Genomic DNA, 14,648 nt, shown 5'->3' on the forward strand with positions numbered 1-14,648 from the left:
CAGGAGGGCTAGGGGTGGGGCAGGCCTTGCCCGTGGTGCTCCCACCCCGGGAAGCATGCTTCCCGGCCGCCTTGGCCTCTCGTGGACGTGCAGTGGGGGTCCTCCCGCACACCTGCCCTGGGGGCTCGCAACCCGGCCTCAGATGCTGCTGCAAGGAGCTGTGTCCAGGGGACATTTGCCACCTAAGAATATTACTTGTCTCCAACACAGTGCAGTAGATTCTTCATTTCCGTCCTCGTATTTTTTGCATCTTCATTTGGCTGGTAAGTCCAAAGGCCAACATGTTAACGTGAAATAATAAGAACAGCAGCAAATGTGCACAGTTCACCAGGCTCTTGACACCGCTGCACGCGTTTTACACACGTGAGTTCAGTTCACCTTCACGGCTCCCTGGTGATGCAGTGACTAGGATTCTCTCCAATTTACAGAAGACGAAAACGAAGCCCAGGGAGAGTAAGCAGCTTGCTCAAGGGCTTGCAGTCGGCTAGGGGTCGACCCCCTGTCTGAGCTCAGGCCACCTGCTCTGGCACCCACAACCCTGGGCCGGCATCTCTGCCCCCTCGCGCAGTTATCTTCCAGTGATCGCGTTGCATTCAATACAAATACGATGTGCACTTGGGGCCTGAACACACAATTGTTTTCAGAGGCGAGGGGTCATAATGACTCACTCGGCCAGTGTATTTTCTGAAGCTTTTTGAAAAATGCCCTTTACATAACAGGCTAATACAATTGGCATATTGTTTTTATTTCTCATTATAAGTGTCCATAAATAGTCCATAGTGTCCAAATTGAATGGGCATCAGTTTTTATATTTCTGGAGCTTCTGCGGCCAACGCTGCCCACTCCCAGAGTGTCAGCCGGGGCTGGGGGCAGAGAACAGAAGCCTCTTTTGCTGGCTGGGTTTGGTACCTGGCCTTAGACATTCACACGGTGGCGGGGCTCTCTCTCTGGGAGCCCCAGCCTCACACTTGAAGCTTCTGCTGTGATGGGAGCTTTGCCCCCGGGGCTGCAGACACCACAGGAGCAGAAGGCCGACCCTGCAGCCCCGAGGGGAGCTGCCCGGATTGGCTGCTGGTGCCAGCTCTGCCAGGATCCACGGCCCAAGGGCACCCTTCACACCTGCCTCTCTTTCTGCATCTCCCAGTTGGCAGGTCCTCATGGCAGGGCCATCTGGGAAACGCAGCTTTACCTCCCAGGCTGTGGCAGGGCGGGTTGGCTTGCCACCAGGGCCCGGAGTGGATGCTAGGAGAGCTGGCCGCCGGCACCCACGGCGGTCCCTTCCACCGGCCACTCGACCTGCACGTGCACCGTCCCTGTGATGGAGCGTCTTATCAGCAGCTCACCTGTTCACCTACCAACGCGCGTGTCCTTCCCCAGAGCAGAGGCCCGACTCCCCTTCAGCCCTTGCAGGAGTTCTCTCCTCATCCAGGTCAGCCCCAGCCTGGAGGTCCTGAAACCCAGCATCAAAATACACTGTTAACAACCAACAAAGGACCGGCAGACCTCGTGTTATCGCGCTTTGCTTTATTTGGCTTCGCAGACACTGAGTGTTTCACAGATTGAAGGTTTGCGGTCCCCCCTGCACGGAACAAGTCTACTGGTGCCGTTTTTCCCCAAAGCATTTACTCACTTCATGTCTCAGCATCATGTTTCGGTAATTCTCAAAATGTTTAAAACTTTTTGATTATTGTTCTGTTTGTTAAGGTGATGTGTGATCAACGATCTTTGATGTTATTATTGAAAAAAGATTATGCGTTGCTGAAGACTCAGAGGACAGCATTTTTTTAAGCAGTAAAGCATTTTTAAATTAAGGTACGTACATTTGTTTTTAGGCTTAAGGCTATTGCACACTTACTATACTATAGTGTAAACATAATTTTTATGTGCAGTGGGAAACCAAAAAATTCATGTGATTCGCTTTCTTAGAATATCCTCCCTATTGCTGTGCTCTGGAAACAAACCCCCAATATCTCCAAAGTGTGCCGTGGTCTGTGTAAAATAGTGGAGGAAAGAGTGAGCGAGGAAGGGAAAGTTGGCTGGTGTGCGTAAGTGTGTCCCTAGCAGAGAGCGAGTCAGAGCCCTGCACCGTCATCAGAGTACTAGTCTTCGTGGAGTGCCGGAAGGCCGCAGGCGGCAGGTGCAGATTCCTTTCCTCTGCTTCCTGTTCTCTGCCTCTTGGGCTTTCAGTCAGACCCTCGTTGGTTGGGACGCTTTACTGTAGAGGTGATGGAGATCATTATGCATGAATGGTCTGGGGTCTGGTCAGAAGTGGTCCTCAGGAGTGACAGTGAGACCTGATGGTCTATTTCCTGCTTTCTGCTTTTGGCCTCTGGTTGAAGGCATATCCCTGGTCTTGCTCCAGGCTCCATCCAGCATCATGTTCTATCACAGACTCATGAGGTGTTAGGTCATAAGTCCCAAGAGCCAGCTGGAAAAGGCTCCTCTTGCTTTGGGCCCCACTCAAAACTGGCTCCCTTGGGATTACCTAGTAAATAACCTGGGTCAGTGCAGCCGTATCTGGAGTGAGTTGTCTCCATGATACAAAGACACTTGTCCGGCTTTGCACCTTATTATTCACCATGGCGGTGCCAGGCACAGAACTTGTATTTAATTTCAAAGAGGAACTTCATCATGCCCCACGTTGCTCCCCCAGACACCAGGAACTTTATGGAAGCCCCACACTCTTAACGTCCTTAAGGCGCTTATCTCCCATTCCAGCGCACCTGTATCGTATCGAGGTATCCAGGGATTTACCACCTCCTGCTCACTAGTCACTCCTATCAGTGTTAAAGTGCAATGCAGTGCATCCGGGGTGAGATGGTCTGCAGACTAAACAAAACACAGGGGCCTAGAGCTGGTGCTGTCTTGAGTAAGGCCATCCTTTGCAGTAATTTTGGGATGAAATTTATCAACGCGCCAAATGGTAATGAATCTGCCTGCCGATGCAAGAGATGTCGGTTCAATCTCTGGGTCGGGAAGATCCCCTGGAGTAGGAAGTGGCAACCCACTCCAGTATTCTTGCCTGAGAAATTCGATGGACAGGAGAGCCTGATGGGCTATTGTCCATGGGGCTGCAAAGAGTCCACCACGACTGAATGACTGAGCACACACTCTTGTTTGAGGTTTCTCTTTTTATTCTTGATTAGTTGGGAGTGATTCTGTTTGCCTGTCAGGTTGACTAAAATTTAGATGGCTTGCATGAAATGAACTGAAAATGCCAAAAATTCTTAAGATGTGGTTAAAACAGACATATTTGCTGTGTGGCTCAGGGAACTCAAACTGGGTTTCTGTAACAACCTAGAGGGGTGGGATGGGGAAGGAAGTGGGAGGGAGGTCCGAGAGAGGGGACATAGGTATACCTGTGGCCGATTCATACTGATGTTTGGCAGAAACCAACACAACATTGTAGAGGAATTACCCTTCAATTAAAATTAATCTAATTATTAAAAAACATACAAGCACAAGGAGATGGGATGATTGGCGTGTACTGCCATCCTTGCCAGGTGAAATAAAAATGGGTTTGGTGTCCTCTGCTTATGAGAAAAGAGGAAGGAGAGTTTTCTGGATCAATAGCTGTTCACCAGGCTCTCACAATTATACTGATGTTAGCAGTCAACAGTCTATATCCCCGAGGAACATGTGCAATTAGCATCCCCGTTTGGTTGGTTTTACAATGGCCCACAAGCCTGTCTTCTACACAGGCCAAGGCTGAGTCAGAACATGGTATGATCGGAATCCTTAATCCTATACCATCAAGAGTCACCTTCTTTGAAATTTCCCCTTGGATGATATATTGCCCTTGACTGATTGTTTAACTGGGAAGGGTATTTCCATAGGTCCCCACCTGGGGCTTCCTTACAAAACCCTCAGTTTACAGGTCAGGAAGACAACGTGGGGTCCCCCAACACGCCTGTTCTGAATGTGAATGTGCAGTTTAGGAACTAAGACAATAATCACACATGACCTTCCATTGAGTTCACAGGGGACAGTTTGATCTGAAATATTTTTTATTTGGTAAGCTTCATCAGGGGCCCCTCCATCCGGTAAACCTCAGAGGCCATGCCCTGAGCATTCACGTAATCTTAGAGCCAGGCTCCAAGGACAGAGGGCAGATGAGTCCCATGTACTGGGCTGTCGCTGCACCATCTTGCTACAGAAATGCTGCATCGCCTCATTTTGTGTCTCTGAGCTGACCCTGGGGCGGTGAGTGGCCGTGACTCCGTGACAGTGACCGGAGCCCTCGGGATCAGTCCAGCAGCCTCCAGTCATCAGGCCAAGACGTTCTGTTGGCTTATTTGTCTGTTTGCTTTCATATGAATCAAGTAGGATCTTGGTGGGCTGCCTAGAACTGTCTTAGTTCTACGGACTTCAGGCTCACAGGTCCTCTGCAATGGCTTTGGGATGAAATTTATCAACATGGATACATTGGTTTGAATTTTTTTTATCCTTGAATAACTGGGGGTGGTCTCTTTGCTTGTTGAGCTGACTGAAATGTGAGTATCTTGCATGACATTAAACGAAGATACCAGAAACTCTTAGATATGGTCAAAAGAGACATACAAACACAGGGAGGTGGGAGGATTGGAGTGGCTGTATTAACCTGTCTGCCCATCTTCATCCCCAAGATTACCCAGAAAAATACATCAGGGCTAGGATGCCAGCATCTTTAAAGGGACCACAGTGGGTGCCCACTGTGGGTTGAGGAGTGGGTAGAAGATTGCTGTTTCTGAAATGAGCTCAGTGATTTCAGTGGGGAGGATGGGACCCCCAAGGCAGAGACCAGCAGCGGAGCTGAAGGGCCAGGGTCAAGAGTCAAGATGCTGTGACTCCTGGAAAGGTCAGCCGGGCCTGAGGGCTGTTCAGGGACCTAGTCTGCCCGCGTCTCTGGCAGGGATCATCCATCATGGGGTTTCTCCCGGCTTCATAAACTGCCAGAGAAAATAATGTCACCCGGAATTTATTTCCACCTCTAAGTGAAAATAGCCTCCACCTCCGGTTCATCTTTGGTGTGGGCAAACATCACACAAGGCTGAGATTTCCTTAGAGCAGAGCTTCTCAAGCTCTCGCGTGTGTTTGTATCACCAGGATCACATATGCCCTGGCTCAGCAGGGCTGAGACGCTGCGGTCCTCACCAGCCCCGGGGTGAAACCACACCGCTGCTCCCCGGCCCACGAGCAGCAGGAAGGCTGCCCTGCCCACCCCGGCTCTGCTTTTACCAGAGCGGCTCCCCACTTTACAGGAGTCTCCTCTTAGATTTTCGTGGGAACAAAAGCAGCTCTAATTTAAAACAGATCTAACATTTTTAGACACCTGGTCTAAAGATTCATAATAAAATTTGATTTAAAAAGAGGCAGAGGACCAACTAACTCCAGTTTCCATTGTTAAGAGCAAGAGAAGGCGTTTTACTCCGGGGCTGCCTTCCAGATGCGGTGGGTGCTCCGTCACTTCAGTTACGTCTGACTCTTGGCCACCCTCTGGACTATAGCCCACCAGGCTCCTCCGTCCATGGGGATTCTCCGGGCAAGAACACTGAAGCGAATTTGCCATGCCCTCCTGCAGGGATCTTCCCAACCCAGGGATCGAACCCAGGTCTCTTACGTCTCCTGCGTTGGCAGGAGGTTTCTTTATCACTAGCGCCACCTGGGAAGCCCCTTACAGATGGAGCTTTCAATTATCCAAGAAACCATTTTTGCAGAGCTTGTGGCCCCATGGACTGCAGCCCACCAGGCTCCTCTGTCCATGGGATTTCTCAGGCAAGAATACTGGAGCGGGTTGCCGTTCCCCACACCAGGGGATTTTTGCAACCCAGAGACTGAATCAGCGTCTCCTGAATTGGCAGGCGGCTTCTAGTCTACCATTAACGCCGCCTGGGCAGCCTCTAAGGCCACTCACTGCAAAGCACTGTGAAGGCTGGATTCGCCTGATATCAGTTTTGCAAAGTGAAATTCTCCATCCATGGCCCTCCCGACTGTGGAACCGTCTCCCCTAAAACTGCACTTTCCGTTGGCAGCTCTCTCCCCGGCCTGGGGTCCCATCTGGCAATTTCCACATGTGCATTTTTGTCGACCTGGCACTTCCTTCCAATCTCCTGCCACAGGAGAAGCCTCCTGTGCCCGAGGCCTGGAGTGCCGCCAACGAAACATTTCAGGTGGAGTTTGTGAGGACTCTTTGTGTAGGGATCGCATTCCTGAAGTGAAATTATGAGGAAATGAGGAAAGCCAGGAGAAAATGGCTTTCAAATAGACATCACCTATGCATTTGACATGCTTCTAAATTTTGATAAATGCCAATGACTTTCAGTTCCAGAGAGGCAGGATATTTATTACTGGTTCACCTTCCGTTGGTCTCAATTCCTAACATGTTAATGTCATGTCCTTCCACCTATTGAAGTTCTTTTCAAATTATACTCAGGGCTCCATTTAAATGTCACTTTCTCTGTGATGTCATTCTGGACAACCCTGTTCTTGTCAGAAATAATTGATCCCTGCTCTGCCCTCGTGTGTAGCTGTGCAGTGGCTGCCAATAGATTTTAGATATTAATAACAGATTTATTATATACTCTGAAGCAATCTTTATAAGGATATTGAAAAGAAGTCTTTAAAGTAACCCAAACAGATCTGGTAAATCCTTGTCCATTCTACCTGATAAAACACATGTAATTAAATTGTGTATATGTTTCCATCTTTTATTGGAGGAGGGCATGACAGTGCAACCCAGTATTCTTGCCTGGAGAATCCCCATGGACAGAGGAGCCTGGTGGGCCACAGTCCACGGGGTTGCAAAGACTTGGACACAACTGAGCGACTAAGCACATATATGTTTTACTGGTGCACTTAAAATTTTTTTTAATTAATTTATTTTTATTTTCGGCTGTGCTGCGTATTTGTTGCCGAGTGCCGGCTCTCCACGCTCAGTAGTGGTGGCACCCGGGCTAAGCTGCAGCCCCAGCATGTGGATCCTCGTGGCCACACGGGATCGAACCTGGGTCCCCTGCGTCAGCAGGCAGTCTCACTGGACCACCAAGTCCCTCTGGGGTCGCTATCATTGCAGCCTTTAACACAGCTAGTGTTACATGGTGTACTCTTCTTTCCTGTAAGTTGCAAGCTAATAACAAAAAAAGATCACGTCTGTGTGTTCTTTTTAAATTTTTAATGCAGTTCTCAAATGTTGCTTTCCACTTACAGCTATTACAAAATATTGGCTATATTCCCTGTGTTGTGCAATACATCCTTGAGCCCGTCTTACGACCAAGAGTTTATACCTCTTAAGCCCCCACCCTCACACTGCCCCACCCCTCCCCACTGGTAACCACCCGTTCGTTCTCTGTATCCGTGAGACTGCTTCTTTTTTTTCCTCAAATTCACTAGTCTGCTGTTTTTTAGATTCCACATATATGTGAAATCCTGCAGCATCTGTCTTTCTCTGACTTATTTCACTTAGCACAATGCCCTCCAGGTCTATCCATGGTGCTGCAAATAACAAAATGCTGTTGCTTTTTGTGGCTGAGTAGTATTCCATTGTCTCCGTCTATGTCTATGCACACCGCCCCTTCTTTATCCATCCTTCTCTCCTTGGACACATAGGTTGCTTTCACACTTATTTTTTCTTCACATTAGAGCTAATATCTACAAGCTCCCCACTCCTGTGAAACCCACACTATTGTAAGTGAAATTTGATGTATATACATGTGAACACGATTTGGGGGGGCGATGGATCTGTATAGTTCTTTAATTTCTCGAAAGAATCTGAGAACCTATAGAAATTAATACCCATTGGCCTAAAGAATCTCATAGTGAGTCTGGTTAGGAAGGAAAAACCTGTTTATAGCACACCTGTCTTTGCAGTACTCCTCAAGCACCAATTTGGAGGTTCTAAGACTTGGATCTGGGGTGTTCGCTCTGTGGGAAATGGGGCGCGTGCATGCAGAGGCTCGGTTATAACGTTTTCTGCTTCCGTGGCTGGTGGTCGGCCGGCAGGCCTGTGCAGTACTTCACGCTTCCGCTGGGAGGTGAGCTGAGGCAGGGAAGGGGGCAGCGGGGCAGGGGGGGCCAGCTGGGCAAGAGGGCAGCATGATTAGCAGCTCCGGTGAGAGCATGTTTGGCCGGAGTAAGGCGGCGTTGGGATTACTGATGCGAATGAGGTTTGGGGATGTTCGCTGGATGTCAATTATCCATGACCTACGGTCTCCCCGGCTACCAAGGACTTAATGTTGCCTGTAAGCTTAAATGATTTCTTTTAATTAAATGTAAAAGATCAGACCTATGAAGGCTGGGGAGCCCTGTGAGCTGGGGCTAAGACTCCCTCACCTGGGCTCAGGTTCTGGCTCGGGGAAGAATTTGATTGGCAGGAAATAGTGGGATTTCATTTTCTATCTCTGATCCATTAATAGCCTGAGCGTGCCCTGGGCTGTCTTTGGGAGACCGTCCTTATAAAGGGCAACTCTTCTCAGCCAGGAGGCAGGGGACTGTGGGAAGAGGCGAGGGGAGAGGGAGAGGGGTGCGGAATCTGAGAGACCCCGGGGCCGTCTTTTGCCCACCCTCCCCTCCCACCCCCATCCTAAACTGAAAGCGTGCCGGTCTGGGAAGAATGAAATGACACGCGCACTTCACAAGGCGTGTGTTGGCGGCGTGGCTGCCTTGGCGGCCCGCAGCCGGTGTCACTTCGCTCAGGGTGGGCCCTGGGACCTGCGTCCCCTGTTCCACGCCTGCTGTGTTCTAGGGTTTCGCTCCTCCCTTCTGCCTGCACCCTTGCCTCTTCCCCACTCGTGGCGTGTGAATTCAGAAAGTAGACAGTCGAACGGCAAACGCCATGTCGTGTCCCGAATCATGCGTCTCCCTGGAAAGCGGGAGTATTTTTTCTTTCTAAAAGTCACTCTCATTTGCCTCATTCTTGTTGATTGCTGAGGGACGAAATCCAGCCGCCTCTTCTGCCCTCATGCTGGAGAGCAGAGACAGAAAAACAGCTCTGGGAGTTTTTCCAAAGGGCGCTGGTGTCTCACCGAGTGAAGCCAGGGACTCGCCGCCAGGCAGCTGCACGTGGGCCTGCTGGACCTGCCCCGCTGGACGAGAGGGAGGCTCGTCCAGCAGCAGAACTCTGCGTCTCCCCTCGGCTTCCTGGAAACACAGAAAGTAGCAGCAGCCTCGGCTCCCGGCGGGCCACACCGCAGTACCACCCGCCGCGAGTAGGACGGCATCACCCGGTGCCTTGAGGGTACCTCCCACGTTTACTATAAGTGGGCTCAGAAAACCACGCAAGGCAAGGGAAACACACCCAGGAGAGACTCCTGACCACAGCTCGGTGGGGTCTTGTGAGCAGACTCAGGTCCAGAGCAGGTTAGTGATTGACTCAGCATCACAGAGACGCCTGCACACACCTTTCACTCTGTTCACATTTCTCAGGCTCACAATTCAGCCCAGGGTGTTACTGCATTTGGCTCTCTTCTTGTAACTTTGCTTTCCACAAAAAAGAACCCAAGAGGAGGAATGGTTACAGGAAGAGGAAGAGAAGAGCAGTGTCTTCTCGTTTGACTCGCAGATCTGCAAACCCAGAAGAGAGCGGACGTGAGTGAGTGGCCGGGTGCGCGCCAGGCCCCAGGGCACACGCCAGCCCCTCGGCTTGCAACACAACCACGGTGACCCGTCCTGCCTCCCGCGGTGGGGGGCCTTGGGCCAGGCACGCGCTCCTGCGGCCGCGGGGACGGAGTGGGGGAGCATGTGCCAGGAGGGACAGACTCACCTTCGGGGCGCCTGTGCCATGACCCCAGCGGCTTTCTGAAGCTGAGCCTCTTTCCCCCTCGGAGGCCTCACTTCCTGCTGCCAGAGTCCCACCGTCAGCTCTGAAATCACTCAGGTCAAGGTCAGGTGGCCGGATCGGGAAGCCAGATGCAGGGCAGTGGATTCAGAGAACTGAACAGACGCCCGCACGGCCATCTCCCAGCTGTGGCTCAGCGGATGTTCTGAGTCTCGGAGCCTAAATATTTGTGGATGAGAATCGCAGCTTGTGGAACCGGCAGCGAACGAGTAGACTTGGAAGCTGAAGAGGGCGTGGAGGCGTGATGATGGGCGAGGGGTCTGCCCGTCTCCTGGAGCCACTCTGAGGACGTTTCTGTGCAGGAAGGGCTGACTGCTCTGGAGGATGATGACGAGCAGGTGCCGGAGTCCTTGGGGGAGCCTGGCCGTGGTGGCTCCTCACTGAGCAGGTGCTTGGCTCAAACCCAGCGCTGCGTTCATCCCCGACACGATGAGAGAGAGACCCCCGAGCAGACGGCCGTGGATAGAGGGCTCCTGGCTTCTGGCCACCAGATGTTACAGAGCAGCAGGTGGACGCGGGAAGGGGCAGTCGGCCAGAGCCCCTGGCTGGAGGGGAGCGGCTGTGTAGGCGGCCTTGGGTCACCATCTGGGTCCCGGGAGGAGCTGCACGGGGGAGCACTGCTAAGGCAGGAAGGGAGGACGGGGAGCCATGGGTACTAGAGAGACCCTCGTGTAATGAGAGCCCAGCATGTACCAGCGAGGACGAGGAAGACGAGGACCCGGGGTCCCCACAGGGGCTCCCCCCTGGTGGAGGCTGGATGTTTCCAGGACCCAGGGGAGCACACGGGGACTCCCACCTCTGATGGAGGCTGGGCAAAGTGAAACAATATTCACTCGGTCCCTTCTGAACAGCGGGTCAGGGAAGGACGGCAAAAAGTCGCTCTACTTTCTACCAAGCATAGAGGGTCCTCCACCTGTATCTCTTCACCCTCCCCTGTCTAAAGTGTAAGCACCCCTTCAGGAGGCTACGCCAACATTATTCCAGACGCCCAGCTGGCTCTCCCAGCACTCCCGATCCCACGTTTATTGGGAGTCATTTACGTGGGAGGCCCTGCGCCGGGTGGTCACGTCAAACCAAGCTTAACAAACGGTAACACAGTCATCCCAAGGGCAGACTTGAGTTGAACGCCGATGCAGCACTTTGTTTTTATTGGCAGATCCTGTCTGTGAAATGGGTGTGACGATGCCATCTCATGGGATAGACGTGAGGATCGTATCTGTTCTTCTATGAACCAACCTACGCCATGTCTGCAAGTGACCGGCCCTGGAGGTGAAGGTGCCCCCCTTGCCCACCCCACAGGAAAGTGGATCAGGCGCTGGGTGGGGAGGACGCTCGCAGAGAATACAAGTGAGTCCCAGCCGATGCCACGCACTCTGAAATTGCAGCCCGAGAGGACACGGATGCTCGGGAAAGAAGGTTTTGAAGCTGCCTCCAGGGCAGGGGTGGAGCAGGCGGCATCCCGCCAGAGGGGAAGGCACAGACCGGCCCAGACACTCCTGGGTTTTCACTGGACCCATTGCCCACTGTCCAGCCAGATCCTGAAAAATATTAAGATAAGTTTATCACACGATCGCTGGGAAGCGGTGCTCCTCCTCTGGGTGTTCGTCCGAGGAACAGAGTCTTGTTAATGAGCAGTGTCCGGTTCCGAGCACGTCTGAAGATTGTGGAGGTGCTGAGGGGGACAGGGGAGGGGGCACAGAAAGGACCCAGAGGGTGGAGCCGCCCCTGGTCGGAGAAGGCTGAGAAGGGGGCAGCCTGGAAGGAGGGGTCAAGGTCAACATCGGCCCCCTCCCTGCACAGACAACTGCCCGGGGCAGGACGGATGTCCCTCCTCCCGTGGAGACTGGAGCCTTGGACCCATCTGGGGCTGCCCCGGTTCCCGCTCCCCCCTGCCCTGAGCGGCAAGCAGTGAGCAGACGGCGGTTTCTGCAAGTGCACGGCGCTGCCCTAAGCTCTGGGCAGCACGCCTGGGGCCCCGTATCCCGGGGGTGGGCGTGTGGTGGGGGGCAGCCTCGGGTCGGCTCTAACAAGCGCTTTAAAGGCCAAGAGGTCTGCGATCTTCAGACGAGCCCATCTCCAACTGCTTTCAACAGCACACACCCCGGGGCACGTCCTCACTGCTTGTGAGACACCCATGGGCTGTGGCTGAGAAATGGTGTCTGCACCCCAGGTCTGAACACCCCAAAGCGCAGGCCCCTTGGAAGCGGCAGCTCAAGGCAAAGCCCAGAGCAGGAGCAGCGAAGGGCGCCGCCTGGAGCCTGGAGGCTGCAGAAGCGAAGGTCTCAGGAAGAGAGGTGAAAGTGGGGGTCGAGGCCGAGCGAAGCTTTCACACGTTGCCTCCCTCTCCCGGTTCCGGTCCTCGAACCTGCACTCAGCGCCCAGCGCAGGTGCAGATAAGCCTTCCTAAATCCGGGGAGGCTCTGGAGGCTGCGTTTTGCCAGCCCCTCCTCCTCCTCTTGCCTCTCCTCGTCCCCCACAGGAAGGAGGGGACAGGCTGTCACACGAGTCCCCAGACTGGAGGGTCCCCGTCCCTCACTTGACGTGTTACGTGTTATGAGCTGCTTCGGGGAGCAGGCCTCAGATCCCCAGGGCGACCTTAGCCAGAGGGAACCCGCAGAGAGTGCCTGGGAAGCCTTCTCCTCCCACAGGCGGTGGAGACACGGCCAGGGGGTTTATTTACCATGGAAGGCCTGGATGCTCTGAGAGGACAGACGCTGGATTCCTTCATTTGTGACGAGTGGAAAAACCCTGCCTCACATAGGCCTAAATGAAAAGGAAATCTATTCCCTCTCATCGGAAGGGGCTCGGTATTGGTGAGTTCAGTGGCTGCAATATCACGATTGGTGGGTTCCTTCTGCCCTTCCAACCCCAGGGCTGGCTTTATCCCTGGGGAGCCGGAACGGGCTGCAGCAGCCCCGGCACTGTCGACCCACGGACCATCTCTGCACAAGGAGCAAGCCCTCCCAGGAGCCCCTCACACACCCCTTGTCTCCAACGAACAGCTAACAAACCAGCCCCGGCAGAGGGATGGGGGAAGCCACCTCGGGCCTGCACCTCTTGGGGTCTCCTCTCGGTCAGGGTCAGAATGGCAACTGGAGCCCCCTGAATCACGCAGAGGGGAGAGGAACCTTCACAAAGTCGGAATTCTGCTCCGCAGGAGGACGGCTGAGTGGAGGAAGCAGGGGCTGGATGAACAGCTAAACCAACAGCGCCAGCGTCTTTCCCAGCAGAGAGCTGGTGTGGGGAATGACTTGGTGGTGGTTTAGTGGCTCAGCCATGTCCGATTGTTTTATGACCCCATGGACTATGGGCTCCTCTCTCCATGGGACTTCCCAGGCAAGAATACTAGAGCTAATTGCCATTTCCTTCTCCAGGGGATCTTTCTGACCCAGGGGGTCAAACCTGAGTCTCCTGAACTGCAGGCGGATTCTTTACCACTGAGCCACCATGAAGGCCCCCAAATTTCAGGTATGCAGTGACCACGAAGGGAGAATGACTTGCATGGAGCTAATCCCAAGTGTGTCCATGATCGTAAGCGAGGGGACAGGTCCACTGCGCCCCCAGCAGTCCTCGGGCAGGCTGCAGCAAGCTCAGCTCTGCACCTCTCGCCTGCTCCCCACCCCAGAAGGAGGCTCTGGAAGCAGTCACAAGGCAGCTACTGGGGCGGGGGTCAGGCGGGGGGAACAAGGTGCAGAAACCCGCTTCTCCTCTGTGTCCCTCCAGCCTTCCCAGAGCCTCCAGATCCCACAGGGCTCCCAGCAGAGCTGAGACCTGGTCCCGCCCCTCGGTGCGGTCTGGACACAGCCCACGGGAACCGCAGCTGAGATCAGAGCTGGCCCCAGCCCAGCCCCATGCCATGGAGACGAGGAAGATGGCAGCTGGCAGGACTGGGTCTCTGCGGGCGCTCTGGGCCCGCGGCCTCAGGATCCCGGGGGGAGCACCCTCCAGTTGTGGTTGTTGCTGCTGTTTAACCGATCGATGCTTCCATTCACATTAAAACCCAAAGCAGAACTTCACCTGCTCTCCAGCGAGGCACAGAGGCGCAGGAGTCGAAGCCACATGACAGGTACCGCTGGGACGGATTGTGGGGTGGGATGGAGGCTTTTCAGCAAAGGAGTGACGTGGCCTGGCTTATGTCATCAAAAGTGTCTCTCTGGAACTTAGCTCAGAATAGACCTTTTCCTTTTCATTTAGTTTTTTTTTTATTGGAGTATAGTTGCTTTACAGTGTCTCATGGTTGACCTCATCCCAGAGCCGGACGAGGCCCTGGGCAGTGAGTAGTGTTTCTATTAGCCGTAGGGCATGGAGCGAGACTCCCTTATTTGTTTATTTAAGCTTTTTTATTTTCTATTGGGCGTATAGCCGGTTAACAGTGTTGTGATAGTTTCAGGCAAACAGCGAAGGGGCTCAGCCATGCATACACATGTATCGGTTCTCCCCCAGACTCCCTCCCATCCAGGCCGCCACGTAACCCTCAGCAGGGTTCCCGGCGCAGGTCCTCGTCGGCTGTCCACTTTAAACGTAGCAGTGTGTACACGTCCGTCCCAAGCCCCCCATCCCTTCCCCTCGTTCTTCCCCTTGGCAACCATAGTTTGTTCTCTCAGTGTTATGCTCGATGTCCGAATCCCCAAGCGGGAACAGAGAAGGCCTCCAAGACAATGCAACTCGCAGGAAGGGAAGTTTATTACTGACTCGAGTCAGGACTCCCTGCCGCAACCAACGCAGTGGTGCGGGTCAGAGGGCCCCGAGCCCAAGCTGTTACACAAATTTATAGGGTGAGAAGCGGTTAAACAATTTCATTGGTCAATACTTTCGCACGCGCGGGACTTTCCTGGGG

General features: G+C 53.4%; 2 long non-coding RNA genes across 3 annotated transcripts; both read left to right on the forward strand.

The window, feature by feature from the left end:
• The first annotated feature begins 9,132 nt into the window (after positions 1-9,132).
• Positions 9,133-9,875, forward strand: LOC136151057 (uncharacterized). The gene is made up of 3 exons (XR_010660000.1): positions 9,133-9,333; positions 9,469-9,561; positions 9,851-9,875. It is a non-coding gene; the product is annotated as an uncharacterized lncRNA (long non-coding RNA).
• A 1,709-nt stretch (positions 9,876-11,584) lies between these two features.
• On the forward strand, positions 11,585-13,861 carry LOC136151858 (uncharacterized). Of its 2 annotated transcripts, XR_010660098.1 has the most exons (4): positions 11,585-12,198; positions 12,291-12,624; positions 13,186-13,279; positions 13,535-13,861. It is a non-coding gene; the product is annotated as an uncharacterized lncRNA (long non-coding RNA). The 2 variants fall into 2 exon arrangements; XR_010660097.1 differs by having other exon boundaries at positions 11,585-12,624.
• The last annotated feature ends 787 nt before the right edge of the window (positions 13,862-14,648 follow it).

This window comes from Muntiacus reevesi, chromosome 20 (assembly GCF_963930625.1).
Source record: "Muntiacus reevesi chromosome 20, mMunRee1.1, whole genome shotgun sequence".
In the NCBI taxonomy this organism is placed as follows: Eukaryota; Metazoa; Chordata; class Mammalia; order Artiodactyla; family Cervidae; genus Muntiacus; species Muntiacus reevesi.